Below are 23,458 nucleotides of genomic sequence, written 5' to 3'. Positions count from 1 at the left end.
TTCACTCTCTTTTTACCTGACCACTGCGGCACTGCGTCCTGCTCCAAAACATGACTGCAAGGTGGATCGGACTGACAGAAATGAACGCAACAAAATCACTCCGCGGGCTTAAAGAAGCGCAGTGCACTGAAATGTCCCGCAGCAAAAACTTTCCTACAATTTCTGAGACGAAAAGAAAGCTTGTCCATTAAACCCCCCGAACAGGGTTGTGCGCGTCAGCTCCTCTTGGTTTGCTTTGCGCCCGTGTGCGCCTCAGAGTGACTTGCTGCTCCTCTGCACCGGTGCGTGCAGTAGTAGTAATATATAATATCCTCCTCCATTCACTCCTCCACCCCCAACCCCCCACCACTCCACTTTCTTTTTCTCTCTCAAGTCTGTGTGTTTCCCCCCTGTTGGGGAGCTTCTGTCCGTTCTGCCATCACCAGAGGAAGAGGAGGAGGAGGAGTGTCCTATATCCATCCTTTGATCGGAAATCCTCAGTTGTGCATCCATCCACACATCCAGCCAACCAGATACTCGGCCAGCCATCCATTCTGTTGAATACAGACAGGTTAATGTTCATCCATCCATCTGAGAACAAACAGATAAATAAGTTCATCCATCCATCCATCTGAATGCAGACAGGTTAAAGTTCATCCATCCATACTGAATGTAGACAGGTCAATCTTTTCCCAGCCATCCATCTGTAAACAAACAGATAAACAAGTTCATCCATCCACCCATCCTTCCTTCCTTCCTTCTGAATACAGACAGGTTTTAATGTTCATTCATCCATCCATCTGGAAACAAACAGCTAAAAACATTCATCCATCCATCCATATGAATACAGAGAGAATAAAATTCATCCTTTGGTCATCCATCCACCTGTCTGGATACAGACAGTATAAAGTTAATCCATACATACATACATCCATTCACAGGAATACAGAGAGAATAAAATTCATCCTTCCATCTTCTATTTATTTGGATTCAGACAGTTTAAAGTTCATCCATCCATCCATCTGAATATAGAAAAAAGTTAATCCATGCATCAATCATATGTCTTTGCAGGTAGACAGGTTAAGGATGGTCTGTCCATCCAACTACACACATGAGGGATTACATCCATCTGTCTGTTCATCCTCTTCTGTTCCTGAATGGCTGAATGTGATGGGAGTGCAGAGCAAAGATTGGGATATTTGCTCAGACCATGACCTCATCCAAGTCTCTTTCTCTCTCTCTAGTGATCCTCCCCTCCAGCTCATCTTCACTCTGTCTCTTGGTCGATCTTACACTGACTTTTCATTGGGGAAACACTGACAGGCACGACATCTGTGTTGCACTTGAAAGAGATTGGCAGTTTTTTTTTTTTTTTTTATCATCTAACGATGTATGTGACCTTTTTCTTATATACCACCTGACCCTTTCGACGGAGCTGAGACTGACAGTAACAAGGATGGATCCTGTCACAATGGAGTGATGCCTTCACATGGCATTGGTAACAGCGGGCCTGGACAACCAAAGTGCACACGAGTCTGAGTGGATTAGTCCATCCCAACCTGTTGTGTGGATAGTAATTCAAAAACAATAAATGTCACCATTATGTAACTCAGCAAATTTAAAAGGCCACATATGGATGATGTAATTAGTTTGTGCTGATTTTTGAGGCAATAAGTCTCAAAAACAACTTTGTTTTGCCTCTAATATCCCATAGATGTGTCTACCACCTGCTGGATGGCTATGCTGCTTAGGCTGCATGGGTTATGGAGAATTACAAACAGCTGTGACTCAGATTACAACTATATTTGGGTAATTTACATTAATATGAGCTACATTTCTATAGCACAATTCCTTTCAGTACAGATGCTCAAAGCACTTTACAATTTGCTGCTTCACGTTTACCCATTCACACATACGCACACAGTCATGTAAGTATGCAAGGTGCTCACCTGCACACTAGGAGTAATTTAGGCAAGAAGGACATTGCCCTTTGTTGTGCACCTGTTGGTGCACTCTAACCACCAGCATATCCCTGTCATTTTAAACCGACAACCACTGGGAAAAATACAATACCCACTGCGTAAGCAAATACTTAAATATACATACAACAGAAAGGGAAAATACAACCAAAATGAAAGAATGGCTTCTTCTCAGCACTGTAAATTAGTGACGCTAACTCCAAACACTAGTCGGGAATGTATCAAAACCTGTTTCAAACATTGTTCTGGAGTCCCTGTAAGAGGCAAACATGATGAACACTGGCATCTGCTGGATGGTTTGCAAATGTGGATCCTTTTCAAATTTTTAAATTCATATTTCAAGGCTGCTTGCCCAATGGCTGCTGGGATAGACTCCAGTCCCCCATCCCCACCCAAACAGGTTCAGAAAATAGATGGATATTTAAAGGTGGCAGTCAGCAAAGGGTCTATATATGCACAAGCATGCATGCTGATTGTCTCTAAATATCCAGTCTAACAATTAAAGACTTTCAAGCTACACGGTTACAATGTCTTCTGCTTACAACAGGAACAAATCCCTTATTGGTAATCGACTTGTAATGACAGAGTGGCAGACTGCCAGGAGTGTGAGGTAAGCTGTTATCTGTGTAATCATTCATTTAAAATATTTCTTAATATGTAGTGAGGTAAAAATGCACATTTCCCTCTTTAGAGATCTCCATGCTACCAGACGTGTAATGGAATGTCTGCCTGCACAGTTTAGTGTTTGTTTTTATTTTGCCTTGAACAATTACATTATGGAGCTGTTTCAGCCATAACTGGTTGTATTCTGCAACCCCAAATCATAAAACATTTAAACAATATGGAACATGCAAATAAAAAAAAACAAAACGCAGTGACTCTTACATTATTTCGACTTCTTTTTTATTGCAGACAGTATGAGCACAAGATCAAATCACATCAAATCAATTTTATTTATATAGCGCCAAATCACAACAAACAGTTGCCCCAAGGCGCTTTATATTGTAAGGCAAGGCCATAAAATAATTATGTAAAACCCCAACAGTCAAAACGACCCCCTGTGAGCAAGCACTTGGCTACAGTGGGAAGGAAAAACTCCCTTTTAACAGGAAGAAACCTCCAGCAGAACCAGGCTCACGGAGGGGCAGTCTTCTGCTGGGACTGGTTGGGGCTGAGGGAGAGAACCAGGAAAAAGACATGCTGTGGAGGGGAGCAGAGATCGATCACTAATGATTAAATGCAGAGTGGTGCATACAGAGCAAAAAGAGAAAGAAACAGTGCATCATGGGAACCCCCCAGCAGTCTACGTCTATAGCAGCATAACTAAGGGATGGTTCAGGGTCACCCGATCCAGCCCTAACTATAAGCTTTAGCAAAAAGGAAAGTTTTAAGCCTAATCTTAAAAGTAGAGAGGGTGTCTGTCTCCCTGATCTGAATTGGGAGCTGGTTCCACAGGAGAGGAGCCTGAAAGCTGAAGGCTCTGCCTCCCATTCTACTCTTACAAACCCTAGAAACTACAAGTAAGCCTGCAGTCTGAGAGCGAAGCGCTCTATTGGGGTGATATGGTACTACGAGGTCCCTAAGATAAGATGGGACCTGATTATTCAAAACCTTATAAGTAAGAAGAAGAATTTTAAATTCTATTCTAGAATGAACAGGAAGCCAATGAAGAGAGGCCAATATGGGTGAGATATGCTCTCTCCTTCTAGTCCCTGTCAGTACTCTAGCTGCAGGCAATTAACTGAAGGCTTTTCAGGGAACTTTTAGGACAACCTGAAAATAATGAATTACAATAGTCCAGCCTAGAGGAAATAAATGCATAGATTAGTTTTTCAGCATCACTCTGAGACAAGACCTTTCTAATTTTAGAGATATTGCGCAAATCAAAAAAGCAGTCCTACATATTTGTTTAATATGCACATTGAATGACATATCCTGATCAAAAATGACTCCAAGATTTCTCACAGTATTACTAGAGGTCAGGGTAATGCCATTCAGAGTAAGGATCTGGTTAGACACCATGTTTCTAAGATTTGTGGGGCCAAGTACAATAACTTCAGTTTTATCTGAGTTTAAAAGCAAGAAATTAGAGGTCATCCATGTCTTTATGTCTGTAAGACAATCCTGCAGTTTAGCTAATTGGTGTGTGTCCTCTGGCTTCATGGGTAGATAAAGCTGGGTATCATCTGCGTAACAATGAAAATTTAAGCAATGCTGTCTAATAATACTGCCTAAGGGAAGCATGTATAAAGTGAATAAAATTGGTCCTAGCACAGAACCTTGTGGAACTCCATAATTAACCTTAGTCTGTGAAGAAGATTCCCCATTTACATGAACAAATTGTAATCTATTAGATAAATATGATTCAAACCACCGCAGCGCAGTGCCTTTAATACCTATGGCATGCTCTAATCTCTGTAATAAAATTTTATTGTCAACAGTATCAAAAGCAGCACTGAGGTCTAACAGAACAAGCACAGAGATGAGTCCACTGTCTGAGGCCATAAGAAGATCATTTGTAACCTTCACTAATGCTGTTTCTGTACTATGATGAATTCTAAACCCTGACTGAAACTCTTCAAATAGACCATTCCTCTGCAGATGATCAGTTAGCTGTTTTACAACTACCCTTTCAAGAATTTTTGAGAGAAAAGGAAGGTTGGAGATTGGCATATAATTAGCTAAGATAGCTGGGTCAAGTGATGGCTTTTTAAGTAATGGTTTAATTACTGCCACCTTAAAAGCCTGTGGTACATAGCCAACTAATAAAGATAGATTGATCATATTTAAGATCGAAGCATTAATTAATGGTAGGGCTTCCTTGAGCAGCCTGGTAGGAATGGGGTCTAATAGACATGTTGATGGTTTGGAGGAAGTAACTAATGAAAATAACTCAGACAGAACAATCGGAGAGAAACTAAACTATCTATCTAAAGTCTATCACTGAAAGCAGCCAAAGAGAACAATATGTCTTTGGGATGGTTATGAGTAATTTTTTCTCTAATAGTTAAAATTTTATTAGCAAAGAAAGTCATGAAGTCATTACTAGTTAAAGTTAAAGGAATACTCGGCTCAATAGAGCTCTGACTCTTTGTCAGCCTGGCTACAGTGCTGAAAAGAAACCTGGGGTTGTTCCTATTTTCTTCAATTAGTGATAAGTAGTAAGATGTCCTAGCTTTACAGAGGGCTTTTTTATAGAGCAACAGACTCTTTTTTCAGGCTAAGTGAAGATCTTCTAAATTAGTGAGATGCCATTTCCTCTCCAACTTACGGGTTATCTGCTTTAAGCTGTGAGTTTGTGAGTTATACCACGGAGTCAGGCACTTCTGATTTAAGGCTCTCTTTTTCAGAGGAGCTACAGCATGCAAAGTTGTCCTCAATGAGGATATAAAACTAGTGATGAGATAATCTATCTCACTCACAGAGTTTAGGTAGCTACTCTGCACTGTGTTGGTATATGGCATTGGAGAACATAAAGAAGGAATCATATCCTTAAACCTAGTTACAGCGCTTTCTGAAAGACTTCTACTGTAATGAAACTTATTCCCCACTGCTGTGTAGTCCATCAGAGTAAATGTAAATGTTATTAAGAAATGATCAGACAGAAGGGGGTTTTCAGGGAATACTGTTAAGTCTTCAATTTCCATACCATAAGTCAGAACAAGATCTAAGATATGATTAAAGTGGTGGGTGGACTCATTTACATTTTGAGCAAAGCCAATTGAGTCTAAGAATAGATTAAATGCGGTGTTGAGGCTGTCATTCTCAGCATCTGTGTGGATGTTAAAATCGGCCACTATAATTATCTTATCTGAGCTAAGCACTAAGTCAGACAAAAGGTCTGAAAATTCACAGAGAAACTCACAGTAACGACCAGGTGGACGATAGATAATAACAAATAAAACTGGTTTTTGGGACTTCCAATTTGGATGGACAAGACTAAGAGTCAAGCTTTCAAATGAATTAAAGCTCTGTCTGGGTTTTTGATTAATTAATAAGTTGGAGTGGAAGATTGCTGCTAATCCTCCTCCTCGGCCCGTGCTACGAGCGTTCTGGCAGTTAGTGTGACTCGGGGGTGTTGACTCATTTAAACTAACATATTCATCCTGCTGTAACCAGGTTTGTGTAAGGCAGAATAAATCAATATGTTGATCAATTATTATATCATTTACTAACAGGGACTTAGAAGAGAGAGATCTAATGTTTAATAGACCACATACCACAAAACAGCAAACAGATATTTGCTGTTTTGTGTGGTCAACTTCATTTTGCCGCTGTAAACTGTCTCTGTAAACAGGAGGAAAACACATCGATGAGGAATGGGAAGAACTAGTTTATTTTTGTGGCAACTGCACCCAGACTGCACGGGACGAAGGTTATATCACACATGCCTTCCATCAGAAACAGACTTGGTGTGTACTTGAAATGATGTGAAATATGTTTTAAAATTCTCACTGTGCCAGCTGAGCACCTCTTAAACCACAGTCATATTTCACTACAAGCCACAGCAAGCAACAGAATCAAAGCTTGCCATTCATTTTTAATCAGAGTGGGTTTTTTGTGGTAGCAAGAGACAACAGCCACTGCTGCCAGCAAGGTGGGGCCAAAATAGACCTGAAGTCTATTTTATGCAAATACTGAGCCAAGAAACATGGCGACTGCCAATTACAGTGAATAGGCAGCATAAAGTCTGGAAAAGTGCTATATAAATGCAGTCCATTTACCATTTGATGACTCTGGTTTTAAATAACCAGTCAATCAAAATAACCCTATATTGGGATGATTTTGATCTGATCAGATCAAATTGGAACATTCCTAATTATTATTAGGGATTATTATTGTTGTTGTTGTTGGACAACATGGTGGCTTTGTGGTTGGTACTGTTGCCTGGGCCTTTCTGTGTGGAGTTTGCATGTTTCCCCATGTTCACATGAGTTCCCTCCACATGCTCCAGCTTCCTCCCACTTCAGGACATGCAGGTTAGGTGAAAACTGAGTTTATTTGTCTGTCTGTACTGTGTGTGGCCCTGCGATAGACTGGCGTCCTATCTCGTGTTTACTCTGCCTTTCGTCTTATGAATGCTGGGATAGGTGCCAGCACCCCTTGACCCTTGATTGGAGTAAGCGAGTATAGAAAATGAATTATTGTTAGGCAGTACTACTTGTTGGCATGAAGACACTCAGGGCTTTGACAGATAGGTAAAGTAAGCATAGTTAGAAAACAATCATTTTTTTTTATAATTTCCTGGTAAACAATTCATTGACTGATGGAAATTTGACCTTTGACCCCAATAATTCACCTTTGGGTAATGTGACCTTGCCAAGGGTAATGATCAAACTCACCTGCATCTGTGTGAAGCTTAGTGCCAGTTGGGATTAAAAACTTTAATTTTGACCTTTGACTGATGTAGGACCATCGCGTGTCCTACATCGTGTAGTATACATGGAATAACGAGCTGCATTTAACCTCTCACGACCACATCCCGATCAGCAATCGTATGTTCGGCCAAACATACAATTGCCGATTACGATTGATATACCGATTGATATACGATATGATATGATATGATCAGGTGTCGTCAGAGAGCTGCGTGTTGTCACTAGAGAGCTGCGTGTCGTCAGAGCGAGCTGCAAAAAGTTTGTACCTGAGTTTTCAGAGGTGGTGTTTGTAGTTGCCATCTGCCACGCCGGTGTTTGCCAACCCGGACAGTGGGAATACCACCTCAACCGGCAACTTAGCCCCGCGACTGGACAGCAACAACGTCCGAGGCCCAACGTGGTGAATTCACTGAGGCCGCGCGCTGCGTCATCAAAGCCACGCGTCACGAGTGCCGCTTCCCCGAGGCCTCGTGCAGCCACTGCGGATCCATCAGCGCGGAAACACCGAGGCCGCGCGGCACCAGCGCAGTGCGGATCCATCCCGGTGATAAACAACGCAGGCTGTTAACATCGGCGATCGTCAAGCTGCCCATAAGCCGACCATGGGGCCTAAGAAGGTTCTGACAGCGGAGGAAGGTGACGATATTAAAAAATCTCTGGACTTTTTATCAGAGGAGATTTCTGTTGTGAAGCAGCAACAGAAATCAATCATGGATCTGGTGGAGGAGGTGAAGGCATTACGGCTCCAGAACACCGAGAAAGACATCTGGTGCAGCTGGAAAATAGAGTGGCTGAATTGGAGCAGTACACCAGAATCAATGACGTCATCATCACAGGTCTTCACATCAAACCACGGTCCTACGCACGGGTGGTAACAGATGAGAGCGGAGGGGAGCCCAGTGAACAGGAGGTCAGCTCTGTGGAAAAACAGGTTGTTGATTTCCTCCTATCTAAAGGTATAGAAATGGATTTAAATAACATTGAAGCGTGCCACCCTCTGCCCCGGAGAAATGACGGTGATAAACGAACCGTCATCATGAGATTCATCAACAGAAAACACAAAACAGCACTGTTAAAACAAGGAAGAAAACTGAAAGGGACAAACGTATTCATCAATGAACATCTCACCAAACGGAATGCCGACATCGCCAGGAAAGCACGCTTCTTAAAGAAACAGGGAAAAATCCAGCACACATGGACTTCAAACTGTAAAATATTCATCAAACTGAATGGATCACCAGAACAAGCAAAGGTTATGGCAATAAGGAACATCGAGGAGCTGGACAAATATGAACAATAGGTATGAGGACTCAAACACATCACAGCACCATGATGCAGACTGGAGCAACCCGCTCATCCATATCATCTACACCCGGAGACAAGAGAGACATAATGACTAAGTATAATGATCCGTTTATTTCTGCCCAGGAGCTCTGCCTAGATACATTTAATGATAATAACTCTGCTAACCACCCCTTCGAATCTGAAAATGATCCTGATACCTTTTTTCAGTGAGAATATTGTGAGACAGTGCAAATATTTTACAGAAGAACAATTCAGAAATTATAAAATGAATGATGAAGATTTTTCAATTATACATTTCAACAGCAGAAGTCTTTCTCGTAATCTGTCCACTATTAATGATTGTTTGAAAACATCCAAAAAACGTTTTTCAGTTATTGCAATTTCAGAAACATGGTTAAATGAGGATAACAAAGATCTGGTATATCTTGATGGTTATGAATTGTTCCTGGTTAATAGGCAGACAAGAAGGGGCGGAGGCGTTGCATTGTTTGTAAGGTCAGATTATAACTGTAAACTCATTAACAACATGTCATTTACAGTGGACAGCATCATGGAATGTGTTACCATAGAAATTACATCTATAAACTCCAAAAACATGGTTGTAAGTTGCATTTACAGAGCTCCTGGGACAAACATTGACACCTTTGAAGACATTATCTTAGGAATGTAAAACAAAATCAACAGAAATAAGCATTTATTTGTCTGTGGAGATTTCAATATATATTTTTTAAACCCTCACAATCATCCACAAATTACCTCATTTATAAACACCTTGTACTGTTTAGGACTGTTTCCAACCATCATTCATCCTAGCAGAATAACTATGGACTCAACAACTCTCATTGACAATATTTTAACTAACGTTATATCCGGTAATCTTAGTGGGGGACTACTGGTCAGTGATATCAGTGATCACTTGCCAGTTTTCTCAGTCTTTGCATTGGAGGGTTGTTGTATCTATCGAAGCAATATCAAATTCATGAGTAGAAAAGTAACACCTGAAACAATTGATAATTTAAGGGAGGATTTATCAAGTCAGAATTGGTCAGATGTTTTTGTTGATGATGTTGACAGGTCATATGATGCTTTCATTTCCATTTTTTCCAGTTTGTATAATAAACACTGTCCATTTGTTGACAAAATATATAGAAATCAATATAGCAACAAACCATGGATAACTAAGGGGCTTCAGAGGGCATGTACTCCCATTTTGTATGAGATGGACTCAAAGATCTAAAACTTTTTCCACATACACAATATCACCATTTCTCTCAAATATTGTTCACAAACCAGTCTAAATCTGTGATAGTGAGCACTTCTCCTTTGCTGAGATAATCCATCTCACCTCACAGGTGTGCCATACCAAGATGCTGATTAGACACCATGATTAGTGCACAGGTGTGCCTTAGACTGCCCACAATAAAAGGCCACTCTGAAAGGTGCAGTTTTATCACACAGCACAATGCCACAGATGTCGCAAGATTTGAGGGAGCGTGCAATTGGCATGCTGACAGCAGGAATGTCAACCAGAGTTGTTGCTTGTGTATTGAATGTTCATGTCTCTACCATAAGCCGTCTCCAAAGTCGTTTCAGAGAATTTGGCAGTACATCCAACCAGCCTCACAACCGCAGACCATGTGTAACCACACCAGCCCAGGACCTCCACATCCAGCATGTTCACCTCCAAGATCGTCTGAGACCAGCCACTCGGACAGCTGCTGAAACAATCGGTTTGCATAACCAAAGAATTTCTGCACAAACTGTCAGAAACCGTCTCAGGGAAGCTCATCTGCATGCTCGTTGTCCTCATCGGGGTCTCGACCTGACTCCAGTTCGTCGTCGTAACCGACTTGAGTGGGCAAATGCTCACATTCGCTGGTGTTTGGCACGTTGGAGAGGTGTTCTCTTCACGGATGATGCGAAGGAGATGTGTTGCACTGCATGAGGCAAATGGTGGTCACACCAGATACTGACTGGTATCCCCCCCCAATAAAACAAAACTGCACCTTTCAGAGTGGCCTTTTATTGTGGGCAGTCTAAGGCACACCTGTGCACTAATCATGGTGTCTAATCAGCATCTTGATATGGCACACCTGTGAGGTGGGATGGATTATCTCAGCAAAGGAGAAGTGCTCACTATCACAGATTTCGACTGGTTTGTGAACAATATTTGAGGGAAATGGTGATATTGTGTATGTGGAAAAAGTTTTAGATCTTTGAGTTCATCTCATACAAAATGGGAGCAAAACCAAAAGTGTTGCATTTATATTTTTGTTGAGTATAAAAAGAAAAACGTACTATATAAACAATTCATAAAACTACGAACTAAGGAAGCTGAAAGTAAGTATAAAACATATACGAATAAGTTAATCAATATCATGAGACTCAGTAAAAAAATATATTATAATGAGTTACTTGTCAAAAATAGAAATAACATCAAAAACACATGGAACATATTAAATGAAATAGTAAAAAAAAGAATAGAGTAACTAGAGATTATCCTTCATTTTTCAGAGTAACAACTACATCACAATTGATAACGACGAGTCTATTGCTGAACACTTTAATGAATACTTCGTTAATGTGGGTAAAAATCTTGCCAGTAAAATTGACTCATCAACTAATAACTTCTGGGTAAATAATTCAATGTTTAACAAATCTGTTTCAATGTTCATTGGTGGTACTCATGAAAGGGAAATACTTGATCTGGTTCATGGTTCAAAAAGTAAGAAATCGACTGATTTTAATAATTTGGATATGGCTTTATTAAAAAAAGTTATTGATTGTATAGTAAAACCGTTCAATTATATTTGCAATATGTCACTAAGTACGGGTAAATTTCCTTCTCAAATGAAAATAGCCAAAGTAATTCCTCTATTTAAAACTGGTGACAAACACACATTTTCTAATTATAGACCTATATCACTCCTGCCACAATTTTCCAAAATTTTGGAAAAAATATTTGCTAAAAGATTAAATGATTATTTACTGAAGCATAACATCATTTGTGAAGAACAATATGGATTCAGAAGGTCTCGAACTACATCACATGCTTTGATGGACTTTGTGGAAAGTATAGCAACTGCAATTGACAATAAACAACACACAATAGGTGTTTTTTTTTATTTACAGAAAGCGTTTGACACAATTAACCATGGAATACTATTAATTAAACTGCAGAAATATGGAATCAGAGGTCTGGCATATGAATGGATAGCTAGTTATTTACAAGGCAGATTTCAGTATGTTCAATTCAATAATACAAATTCTGAACTCAGGGATGTCACATGTGGGGTGCCGCAGGGCTCAGTGCTGGGTCCTTTGTTGTTTATAATCTATATAAATGATATAAGTTGGGTGTCAAGTTCACTGAGATATGTCCTTTTTGCGGATGATACAACTGTGTTCTGTAGCGGTGAAAATCTTGAACAGCTTCTGGACATAGTGGAGAAAGAACTGGAAAAGTTTAAGGTTTGGTTTGACGCTAATAAGTTGTCACTCAACCTTGGGAAAACTAAATGTATTATATTTGGAAATAAACAGGCACCCAAATGTAAAAATTTAACTATATATAAGCAATAAGGAAATTGAGTTAGTAACAGAGAATAAATTTTTAGGTGTTATAATTGATAATAAACTTAGCTGGAAACCACATATAAATTATGTGAAATCAAAATTGTCAAAAACTATAGCCATTTTGTATAAAGCCAAAGACCTACTGCCGCAAGAAGGGTTACTTACTTTATATCATTCTCTGATGGTACCATATATGACATATTGTGTTGAGTCATGGGGAAACACTTACAAATCAAATACCAATCCAATATTCCTTTTGCAAAAACGAGCCATACGAATCATCTGCAATAAACAATATCGTGAACCAACTCATTCTCTATTTGTGTCTTTAAATTTATTAAAATTCATAGATTTGGTCGATTACATTACAATTCAAACTTTATTTCGAGCGAAAAACCAAGCCTTACCGAGACATGTCCAGAGTCTGTTCCGATTGAGGGAATCCAGATATAGTTTAAGAGGTTGTGCAATTTTTATGAAACCACCAGTAAGAACAAATGTAAAGGGTTTTGTGTGTCTGTGGTTGGGGTGAGGAAATGGAACAAATGTTCAACAGAGGTTAGAATGAGTAGTACCTTAGTAAGATTTAAGAAACTACTCAAAAAGAACATCATGTCTAAGTATCATAAAGAAGCAAATATAATTTGATTTATATGGAATGTTCAATTTATAAGTGGGACTTATTGTATATTTGAATGTGTGGGTATGTATATGCGTATGTAGATATATAGATATGGGTAGGTGTATATGTACTCGTATATGTATATAAGTGACTGTGTATATGTATGTATATATTTATGTTTGTAAAGTATATACGTATGTATATAGGTATATATGGCACAGCCCAAGCAGAGGGTCACCCCCAAGAGCCTGGTCTGCTTGAGGTTTCTTCCTTATAGGGAGTTTTTCCTCACCATACGAGGTCTGTCCGTAAAGTATCGTACCTTTTTATTTTTTTCAAAAACTATATGGATTTCATTCATATGTTTTTACGTCAGACATGCTTGAACCCTCGTGCGCATGCGCGAGTTTTTCCACGCCTGTCGGTGACGTCATTCACCTGTGAGCACGCCTTGTGGAAGGAGTGGTCCCGCCCCCTCGTCGGATTTTCATTGTCTGGAAATGGCGGAATGAAAAGGACTTTTTTTCCATCAGAATTTTTTCAGAAGCTGTTAGAGACTGGCACCTGGAAACCATTCGAAAAATTTATCTGGCTTTCAGTGAAAATTTTACGGGCTTCACAGAGAATAAGGACTTTAACTACAGGTTTAAGGACCCCTTTAATGGACGGTCGGTGCGCCGCGCTGCGAGCTGCGAGCTGCGACGATGCGGCACAAACCACTGGATCATTTCTAAGCTGATGGCTCTGTGGATACGAGACCGTCGTGTGCTCTTTCTCTGGTTATCACAAGACCTGGACATCAGCCATTTTCCGGCAGATTTCACTTTTAACAAGAGATTTTGTCATGGAAAGCCGCGCGGAGGCGGGACATGTCCCAACTTGTCCTCTAACACTCCGAAACGGAGGTGTTCCTTTGTCTCGCTTCATCAGCGAATCGGTCGTGACGCGCGAAGCCTCCGCGCGGCTTTCCATGACAAAATCTCTTGTTAAAAGTGAAATCTGCCGGAAAATGGCTGATGTCCAGGTCTTGTGATAACCAGAGAAAGAGCACACGACGGTCTTGTATCCACAGAGCCATCAGCTTAGAAATGATCCAGTGGTTTGTGCCGCATCGTCGCAGCTCGCAGCGCGGCGCACCGACCGTCCTTTAAAGGGGTCCTTAAACCTGTAGTTAAAGTCCTTATTCTCTGTGAAGCCCGTAAAATTTTCACTGAAAGCCAGATTAATTTTTCGAATGGTTTCCAGGTGCCAGTCTCTAACAGCTTCTGAAAAAATTCTGATGGAAAAAAAGTCCTTTTCATTCCGCCATTTCCAGACAATGAAAATCCGACGAGGGGGCGGGACCACTCCTTCCACAAGGCGTGCTCACAGGCGAATGACGTCACCGACAGGCGTGGAAAAACTCGCGCATGCGCACGAGGGTTCAAGCATGTCTGACGTAAAAACATATGAATGAAATCCATATAGTTTTTGAAAAAAATAAAAAGGTACGATACTTTACGGACAGACCTCGTAGTTGCCTAGTGCTCGCTCTGGGGGTTGGTAAGGTTAGTCCTTACTGGCGTAAAGTGCCTTGATTCGACTTTCTTGTGATCTGGTACTATATAAATATAATTATAAGTGAATAGTATATTGATGTGTATGTCTGTGTCGACATGTAGTAGTGAATTTGTATTTATGTAAATATGACTGATTAGAATTGTTGGACTTGTACTAGCAGGGGTGGGCGCTAATAAGCTTTGCTTCAGCCCACACCCTTTCGGACTCACTAGTTTTGTCTGTGTTCGTTTGTGGAATTGTTCATTTTTTCTATTTGAATATTTTGTGTGCCGAATAAAAAACTTTGTCATTGTCATTAACTCCAGTGACCTTGACTTTACCAAAACAAACCCCTTAATGGCAACTCTCGGGCCAGCCTACACATACACAGCAGGTGTAGTGGAAACTGGCACCTCAGAGGAGTAGTACGTAGAACAAACAAACAAACAAACTCAGTATGTTTTCTCCAATTATAGTCTGATTTTATCTGGTTTACTTTGCAAACAAAGTGTGTACTTGAGGGTGGATATGGAGAGATGGAGGAAGCTGCTGGTGGCAGTTATGATGGGGCCCATGAAGGGGGAAAAAAATCCTAAACGGTGGGAAGCTGGAATTCCACAATCCCAGCCTGCCTGAATGTGAGATCTGCCGGCTCACCATTCATCTTTTTCAGCTACCAAAGTGTGCTTTGAAATCCAGCTGCAACCGTGTTGGGAGGGGAGGGGAGGGTTGGTTTTCGAAACACAAAAAAGGAGGATGAAGAAGAGACAGAAGAGAAAGGGCGACAGAGAGTGTGAATGGGCGTGCCCCACCAGGGCCTCCCCCCCCCCCCCACTGTACAGGACCTCCAGATTATCCTTCATCTGAGTTTGTCCTTCTTGACCCCGTCGACCCTGAGGCCCACTTTCTGTCTTCCTCATTCACTCACACACACTTTTCCTTACCCACTCGATCAACTCCTCTCCTCCTCCTCCTTTCTCCCACTCCCCCTCGTTTTGCTCCGTGTTTCTCTTATTCGCCACTGTGCCTGCATCATTGCTGACAAGCCCCCCCCCCGCGACATACACTTCAGAGAGAGAGAGAGAGAGAGCTCGGTTCCTCATCCAAAAGAGAGGAGGACCAAGTGGGAGAAAATACAAGTTGATGTGCAGCACAAATGAGGTAAAAAAAAAAAAGGGAAAAAGGGGAGAAAGAAAGAAGGCGAGGTGGGGGCCTGGAACTGGGAAGGGGGTGGGGGGTAGGGTGCTAAGGGTGCTATAGTTCCACAGGTGCTTTGATCAAAGGATCTTGCTCAAAGCCAGTTACTGATCTTAAAACCATTTATGTCCCAAACTACACTAAACTTTGGATGTAGATTATCGCCGTGTCTACCATCCCATCTGGAAACTGGTCAAGCGATAATTTTCCTCACCACAATAAGTGGATAACAAGTGGATAAAGAATAAAAATAAAATAAATAAATGAAAATCAAAAAAATTGCATAAATTTATCTTTAAATGGTGCTTGTTTGACCCATATTATTACAAGACATTTTGCATGGTGGTCCTTTTCAGGCAGGTATCCTTTTATGTATCCAGTGATTTTCCTCTTGGAGAAAACTTATTTTCACATCCTAACTGAGCTTCATAATGATACATAGAAACCTCTTCCACAAACAAAAATATGGGAAAATCCATGTTGTGTGTGCCGACATTGGAAGACCCTTTTTATTTGCCAATGTGGAGGTAAAAATGGAAAATCAAGTGGCAGGCTGGACTGTGAGCGTGAATACGTTAGTGCTCCTCAGGTTTTATTTGCAAAGCTGCAGGTGGACGGTTGAATGACAAGACCCTGTTTTTCTTGGCATAACCACTGGCTGCACTTTGTGGATGTGACTTACCCAGTCACTTTCAATGTAAAGGCAATATCAACTGAAAATACAAACATGAGGTGGCACTGATAAAATTAAATCACGAGTTGTTCCAAAAGGAACCAAGTGTGTGCTGCAGTCAGTAATGAATAATTTGTAACTTATCAGAGGAACATTTGAGCTCCTGTGCTTTAATCAAAATATTACTCTTAATATTCTGACAGGGACTTATATATTTTAATGTTACATGCTGTTTTTAGTCTGCCTGTCATTTTTATTTATTTATTTATTTTAACAGTTTCCACTTTGCAAATATATTGGCCACTTAGTTTTACAGAATGATTCAGAAGCCTTTTATTTGATTTGGGTGTGTTCACATTACCAGCTGCAATGACCTTAATTATTTTTCTATTCTATTTCTCAATCTGTGTACTTTTTATATCTGGACTGTTCACACTGATGATTGTTGTGAGTGTTTTCACAGTGCATGAATCGTTGGAGAGCAGATCTTAATCAGATCAAGGGCGATATATGCATGTGGCCTTAATAGGATTTAAAAAAAAAATTGATTTAGCATGTTCACACTACTCAGAAATAGGCATATCAATAGCACATGCAAGCAAACAACTAAATAAACAAACAACAATCAATACAGAAAAACATGAGACTAAACCACTTCAACTGACATGATGTAGACGTAGTTACATTTTTGTCAGATTACATATGCAAGAGCATGCTCTGTTAGCCCCCCAACCTTCAACTAGACAAAGCAGGAATAATTGGTTAAGTCATTAAAAAATTACTATGTTTCAAACATTCTGAAGTTATGAAAGTATTTAATTGAACCACTTTTATAACTTAGCCTTTATACCATATAAGGCATTTAGCTGTATATGGCATAAATTATTGTTGTAGAGTAATTTATGATAATTCACTCTCCTCATGAACATGATGGGTTTTACACAAAGGCAGCATTTACAGTGTTTACACCTGTCATGAGGCAATTGTTTGATTTAATTTTTTATTTTTTTGTTATGAGCATTTCTTGAATCTGGCATGGCACAATCATAGGAACCCATATCATACTATAAAAGGAAAGAAAAATTGGAGAGAAGTTCATGAAAATGTTCTTGCATGAGGACAATTGTATCTTTTGAAGCTGTAAAACTGCGTTTATCCACTGAAGTACAATTCCACCAAACTGCCAGATGGTGATGCTGTACTATGATGATAATGTTTGTCCATCATAGTCAATGAAGACCGTGCCTTTCCATTGACGTTGTGAGTCCAATAGTGACATATCAGCCAATCCTTGCACTGACACACCTGCCACACATTGTGTACTTAAGGCTTGGCAGGAGGCGTTTGCCTCCCTTGCCTTGCGCACAGCCCACTTGCTGACAGGTAAGGTGTTGCAGCGATATTCAGCAGACTTGATGCCTTGACTGATCAGTTTCTGTGTGAAAGCTGGTCAGAGGCAGCATCTTCCCAGCTTTCCACCGCAGTATTGAAGCTCTTTAGTGTTGCCTCGACATTGTCCTTGTAGCACAGCTTTGGGCATCCAACATGCCTCTTACCCGCTGCTAATTCCCCATATAGCAGTACTTTGGGGATGCATTGGCTGTGCATGGGCTGGACATGCCCTGCTCATCTCACTTGCATCTTCTTCGGGAGGGTTTGTATGCTAGGCATGTTTTCACGGGTGAGAACCTCTGTGATGGGGATATGATCCTGTCATTGAATTCTCATCAGCCTGCATAGACATGTTGTGTGGAGGTTATTCAGCTGCTGGGCATGTGTGCTGTATATCATCCAGGTCTCACAGGCATAACAAAATGTGGTGGCAACTCCAGCCTAGTAAACCTTGTGCTTGGTACTGAGACTGATGCCCCTTTGCTCCAAGACATTCCATCTGAGTCTAACAAAGGCACTGCTGGCCTTGGCAATTCTGCAATTCATGTCCTCTTTGATGTTTGCCTGATGTGACATGGTACTGCCCAAGTATATAAACTTATCCACAATATTGAGGACTTTGCCATTTATTGTGATGTTGGTTTTCTGGTAGGACTTGCCAGAACAGGGTTGGAACATGACTTCAGTTTTCTTGGTGCTGATGGTCAAGTCAAAGTTTTCACATGATCCAGATAGCCTGTCTTTTGACAATTTTGCATTTCCTGTTCACTTGTGGCATTGAGAGTACAGTCATCAGCCAAAAAGAAGACTTTGATGACTGTCTCTTTCACCAGTGTTACTGCAAACAGTCAGTGTTAGTTGAAGACCTTCCTGTCTGTTCTGTACCTGATGGCTATTCCTTCCTCACTGCCCTGGAAGGTGTCAGAGAGCATGGCTATGAAGATGATACTGAAGAGAGTTGGCCCCAGGACATAGCCTTGCTTCACTCCATTGGTTACTGGGTAGGCTGCTGATGTTTCTCCATCATCCTGAATGTGGGCTGTCATGCCATCATGGAACTGGCATATGAAGGAGATGAATTGTCTGTGGATATCCAAATGTTGCCATGATTCTCCATTGGCCATCTCTGCTAACTGTGCCAAAGGCCTTTGTGAAGTCAGTAAAGGCTTTTTTTTTTCATTTGCCTTGAATTTCCTTCTACAAGAGTGCAGTGGGCCCCAGACCCGGGGTCTAAAGCTGCACCCTTAACATTACTGACTTTGTATCTAAGGGTTCTCTTCAAGATGGTGACCTTTCCTCTCCTCAAATACTGCCTTTGATCTCCTGCCCCACTTCTCAAGTTTGAGTAAGCGAAGCAGTGAGAAATCTTTTTCTTCTCCCCAATGGACCAATTTACAATGATGCAGTTTCACTGGATTCTTTTAGCCCTTTGATGGTGTTGTTGCTGGGGTCCAGGATCAGAACTATCTGGTGGATGACACCGCTGATCTGGTGGATGACCCAGCTGAGTGCTGCTACAGAAGAGATGTCTCCCCACAGCACTGGGAGAAGTTGCACCATTTTCTTCATATGCCCTGGTGCCTAGGCGCTTTGTGGAGGTTTTAGCTGGGGTTTGTTTCTTTTGAAACATCCTCATACCAAGATCTCTCCTGGCAAACCCCTTCACAGTGGGACCGAGGACACTCGAGGCTTGTGTCCAGTAGGAACTCCAACCCACCAGTATGAAGGTCCTTGTGCTGTTCTTGGTATTTCTCTTGAAGTTGTCTTGCTGCAAAGACCATGGCCACTGTGCCTCTACCAGCACGGAAGCCACACTGGCTCTCAGGGAGGTGTTCAAGGTGCTTGATGAAGTGATTGAGAAGAATCTTTGCAAGGATCATGCCAGCTATGGACAGGAGTGAAAAGGCTCTATGACTGTCACAGGACAGTCATCTTTGAAGTCCTGGGGGATGGTATCTTGCCCCACATGGACTGGAAAATGATCACAGAGGATAGATAATTTTTCTGCCTATAGGATTGCTTATTTTACAAGCATTTCTTAAATCTGACATGGCACAATCATACGAGCCAATATTGTCCTCAAAAAGGATAGAGAAATTGGAAAGAAGTTCATAAAAATGTTCTTGCAGGAGGGAAATTTTTCTATCTTTAAAGTTGTAAAACTGATAAGGAGTGTTTCAAAAAAAAAAAAAACAACCCAAACTGCAGACTCTAAGGAGGTTGTACAAAAGAAAGTGATTTATTTTACCCGATATGGAAGTCCAGTCCAACAAACAAGCAAAAACAACAATGACACAGATAGAAGGGAATGTACATGTCCAACAGAGGTAGAACAGAGTACGGCAACCAGAACGTCATGGCGGAATCAGGAGGGTGGCTGTGCAGCTGGCAGTAGTTGACAGCAGTGTCAGGAGGATGGCCGTGTGGTCAGCAGCAGTCGACAGCGGAATCTGGAGGGCAGCTGCGCCAGTGGCAGTAGCTGACGGTGGACTGGGGGCAGCCTTACATCAAACAAAGATCCATGGCAGAATCTAGAAGATGACCAAATGGGACTCTGCATGACCAGTGAGTTTGGGATTGTGGCTGTGGTGTGACCTGGGGAGTGACAGCTGAGATAGAATCACTGAGGGTAGGGAAAGCTGGGGAAGTCAACAACTAAAATCTAGGTTGTGTAGGTGGAGTAGCCAGGAAACACAAAATTGATTGGGTCATCAATAGAAGTGGGAAGTAATTTGCATTTAAAGTATTAAGGTACCCTGACACTTGCATGACTTTGATCCATGCACTTGCACAAACGTCATCATAACAATCCCATCAGCTGTGTTCCCAGCTAGACACAGCGCTTTGTTCCACCAGCTGCCACGTGCTGTGCGCTGGACGCTGCATATATAAAATAATTATTTCATAGCGGATTAATCATTTTCTCTGCAAGTTGGCCGCTGAAAACGGCTCTAATTGCTTCCTAAATCACAGAGCACTGCTCCAGCCAGAGCCGTTCGCGTGTTCACTGAATGAGCTGGAGAAAGCATTTGGAGCCGTCTAAAAAGGCTGGCTTGGTAAAACAGTTACATCACCTTTCCTTCTAACAACACTCAATAAGCATTTGGGAGCTGAGGAAACTAATTGTGAGTGTCATGATTGGTTATAAAAGGAGCATCCCCGAAAGGCTCAGCCGTTCACAAGCAAAGATGGGGCGAGGATCACCACTATGTGAACAACTTTACAGCTTGGGACTCCAGCAAGGGCAGTCACATCTCCTCCTCTCTCCTCTATCTCTGCTCCAACCTTCAAAGTCCCTACTTCACCAGGCTGTGAATTCTTCAAACTATATTGGATTAATCATGGAATTGATCAGCTGGTCTATGAACGCTATTGACACCATTTTTTCTACAAGAACATCAGGGCCGGGGGACCATGCATGCCCGGATGGAACTTACCCTGCGGGCTATGTTCTCAACGCCTGGGAGACTTGGTGGGTCGCATGCTTTGCACTTTTCTCTGTGGAGGATGTTGAGGATTTATTCATATTTGGATTCATAGTAGGAGGGCTGGTACTTATTGGTTTATGTGCTGCCCTGACCTACCGGAAGATTGGCAAGACGGCTGCCGCCAAAACCATGACCCTTCACTTGTCCATCATGATTAATGAGTTGGGCAAGGCGATGCATTCTCAGACTGCATTAACCCTTGAACTCAGATGCAAATTGGATAACATCTCGGAGCAAATGCGTGCCTTGCAGGAGAAGGTGAAGATTTCAGAGGCCGGAGAATTTTCATAATTGGGATTTGGTTTGTTCATGTGAAGCTGGAAAAGTGTTTTTCACTGCTCAACCACAAACACGACAGGCTTATCAGCTTGTCAAGGATAAAATGCCCATTGTTTTTCCTCCAGAAGAATTTCTACAGCCTTGGGAATATTGTCTGCCTCCTTATCTCTCTTACTCCAGTACACAAGGACAGACAGACTCACACATGGACAAAGACTGAAGCATGCTCCACTTTCCCTCTTATCTCCCCTCCTGCCCTCCATCACACACCCCATCCCGGCCACCACTCACGCCACCCCTTTTCCCCTCCGGGGGCTGCGCGGCTCTAGCTGCGGCAGGTCTCTGTTTCCCCCCAAACTAGCGGAGGCGTGACTCCCGTTGCAGCGGCTACCACACACTCACATCGCCTCAATTTGGGAAACGGACTGTTTCAAGTTTAGTGCACATAAACAATGTCAAATGTATATGTGTTGTCATAATTCTGATGTCTGCCATTATAATGGTAAACAAGTAATAATTGTGGATTAAATTGCTGTATTTGTCTGTGGAAATGTGAGAGTGGATGTAATCTTGTTGTTGTTGCACTTGTAATGACAATGACAATAAATCTCATCCATCCATCCAACTGCGTGAAAAAATAGTCCAACAGTTTAAGAACAATGTTTCTCAATGTTCAATTGCAAGGAATTTAAGGATTCCATCATCTACATTCCATAATATAATCAGAAGATTCTGAGAATCTGGAGAACTTTCTACACATAAGTTGCAAGGCCAAAAACCAACATTGAATGCCCGTGGCGTGACCGTCATTCCCTCAGGTGGCCCTGCATTAAAAACCAACATCATTGTGTAAAGGATCTTACCGTGTGGGCTCAGGAACACTTCAGAGAACCATTATCAGTTAACACAGTTCGTCACTACATCTACAAGTACAAGTTAAAACTCTACCATTCAAAGCGAAAGTCATGCATCAACAACATCCAGAAACACCACCACCTTCTCTGGGCCTAAGCTCATTTGAAATGGACAGGCGCAAAGTGTAAAAGTGCACTGTGGTCTGATGAGTCCACATTTCAAATTGTTTTTGGAAATCATGGACATCATGTCCTCCGGACAAAAGAGGAAAGAGACCATCCAGATTGTTACCAGTGCAAAGTTAAAAATCCAGCATCTGTGATGGTATGGGGAAGTGTTAATGCCCATGGCATGGGTAACTTACACATCTGTGATGGCACCAGCAATGCTGAAAGGTACATCCAGGTTTTGGAGTAACACATGCTACCATCCAAGCAACGTCTTTTTCAGGGACATCCCTGCTTATTTCAGCAAGCCAATGCCAAGCCACATTCTTCACGTGTTACAACAGTGTGGCTTCATAGTAAAAGAGTATGGGTACTAGACTGGCCTGCCTGCAGTCCAGACCTGTCGCCCATTGAAAATGTGTGGCACATTATGAAGCGCAAAATATAACAACGGAGACCCCAGACTGTTGAACAACTGAAGTCGTACATCAAGCAAGAATGGAAAAGAATTCCACCTACAAAACCTCAACAATTAGTGTCCTCACTTGTCCTCTGAATTATCATTTCATCCAAGTGATTTAAATAATCTAAATTAAAATGTTAATGAATTGAAGCCCTAATTAGACCAACAGCTTCAAACTCAATGATGTTACATTTTTTAACGATAGCATACTAACATAAATATGTAAATATTAAAATCTTACCAATGTGTTGGTTCTTCAATATCACGTCTGCTACATGGTGTGGTGGTAGCAGGAGATGAGTTTCGAAAGGTGATGAAGGAACCCGCTGAACAGGCAGAGAAAGATATCTTCTGGTTGTTGCTGAGGGGGAGGCATGGACTTTGGGGGCCAGGCGATGCCTTGGGCAGCAGCAGGGGATGACAGTGAGAAATCGTGGTTATTGTTCCACCACCAGGAGATGGATTATGGTAAAGGAATGAAATATCAATGATCTGTGATCTCCAGCTGATGACCTGTTAGGATGTGTCAAGGTGTTGACAGGCCTCCTATAGAGTATCATACTACC

The sequence above is a fragment of the Thalassophryne amazonica genome, chromosome 12 (assembly GCF_902500255.1).
Source record: "Thalassophryne amazonica chromosome 12, fThaAma1.1, whole genome shotgun sequence".
In the NCBI taxonomy this organism is placed as follows: Eukaryota; Metazoa; Chordata; class Actinopteri; order Batrachoidiformes; family Batrachoididae; genus Thalassophryne; species Thalassophryne amazonica.
This window is presented reverse-complemented; position numbering follows the sequence as displayed.